Genomic DNA, 1,963 nt, shown 5'->3' with positions numbered 1-1,963 from the left:
CTCCTTTTCTTAAACAAAATATTTTTATTGATTTCTGAGAGGAAGGGAAAGGGAGAGAGAGATAGAAACATGAATGATGAAAGAGAATCATTGATCAGTTGCCTCCTGCACACCCCACACTGGGGATCGAGCCCACAACCTAGGCATTTGCCCTTTTGGAATTGAGACCTGACCTCCTGGTTTGTAGGTTGATGCTCAACCGCTGAGTACATCGGCCAGGCAATGTTTCTTCTTTTTATAAAGACACCAGCCAGGTTGGATTGGGGCTTACCCTAATAACCTCATCTTAACTTAATCACCGTTTTAAGGCCCTATCTGCAAATATAGTGACATTCTTAGGAATTAGGGGTTAGAGCTTCAATGGAAGATTTTGGTGGAACACAATTTAGCCCATAACATTATATGAACTGAACTTGGCATGGGACAAACAGAAAGCAACTTAATTTTTTTTTATCACCACTTTAAAAAGTCTTGTTCCATCTAAATAAGTACTAATTTTTTTCCCCCCAGCGTGGGTCTGTCTTGGACTCAGAATCTACAGTGAGGAAAGGGGCATTAAGAAGGAAGGGTGGGCCTCTTCACTCTTCTAACTTGCTCTGATCGTCCTTAGTCCCCATCTTACTGGGATACCAACCAAGGCTTTGCTACCTCAGTGTGGTTGGCAGGTCAGCAGCATCAGAAATACAGACTATCGGGACCCTGCCTCTGCATTTCTCAACCTGAATCGGACGAATCTGCATTTTAACAAGATGCCCAGGTGATTATTGCTCTTTCCAGAAAACCAGGACCTTCAGGGCCAGCAGACAGAAACTCTGTGTCTTCCAGACATGGGTGCGAGGTTGTGAGAATGAAGGAGAGGTATGGGACAGAAGATCTGTTGCTGGAGTGTTGATCTGACTTGGAAGGCCTCTGTGTAGCCCTCATCCCAATTGTTTGTGAGTCATTTGACTTGTCCCTGGCATGAACAATGGAATCTCTGATTTCTTACTATTGCTCATCAGCCCCTGCTTCAACAGTATATCCTACCCAGACTCTTTGTTTTGGGACCTTGACTTACCCCTGATTCTCTCCTCTAGTGTCCACCAGAAAACCTGTGACATTTTTCTGCTCAATTGTAGAAAGTGTGGGCTACTTCTGCAATGGACCTCGTTCCTTGCTCTGTCTTCAAAGGCAGGTCCAGGCCAGCCTTTTGCTTGAGTTTCTACCCAACCAGCTTTAGTGGACACATCCAGGCTTCCTCCCCCTCTCACCTGGCTGGATACATTATATGCTTGCGAATATTCTCCCAGATTCTGCAATGGGATGGGTAGAGAAAAATGCCGTCTGCTTTGATTACTCTCTCTGGATTGAGTTTCTGGATCACCTTTTTGGGTAACCCTTGAGCAAATTTATGGATAATGTAAGCTCTTAACACTGTTCTTTACTTTGGGGTTTCAGATGAAAATCAGAGGCAACAGGAACAAGTCTACTTATAGTGCTATATATATCAGTAATTTCACTATTGAGACAATTTAAGCCCATTTAGATTCAGGCTTTATCTATAGACAATTATATGACTTAATTTATGGACTTGTTTTCTCAAGGTATTGCTTCAGTCAATATGGTTGGACCAGTTTGGTGTGTAGAATTAGTCTCAGAGACTTTCATCATTCTTTTCAGGTGGTTTCTTCAGACAGGCAAGTGGATAGACAGAGCAAATGGGAGTAGGCTGGAGATGACAAAGGAAAAGATTTCTGAGAGATAGATTTAAGGTCTCTTTAGCCTTCTTTCCCAGAAACTCTGAATTAAGGCACTTGCTGGGGTCCAACCCCAGCAGGTCCAGGGGTCCCCAAAGGTGTGGATGGAGTCGGCGAAGAAGGAATGACACGGAGACAGCGTTCAGTTGATCAGCAGGCTAGCCAGGATTTCTAGCCAGGATCTCCAGCCAAGTTCTGGCTCTGGAATCTCCAGCGAAGTTCTGTTT

The sequence above is a fragment of the Myotis davidii genome, unplaced genomic scaffold (assembly GCF_000327345.1).
Source record: "Myotis davidii unplaced genomic scaffold, ASM32734v1 scaffold59, whole genome shotgun sequence".
Taxonomy (NCBI): domain Eukaryota; kingdom Metazoa; phylum Chordata; class Mammalia; order Chiroptera; family Vespertilionidae; genus Myotis; species Myotis davidii.
This window is presented reverse-complemented; position numbering follows the sequence as displayed.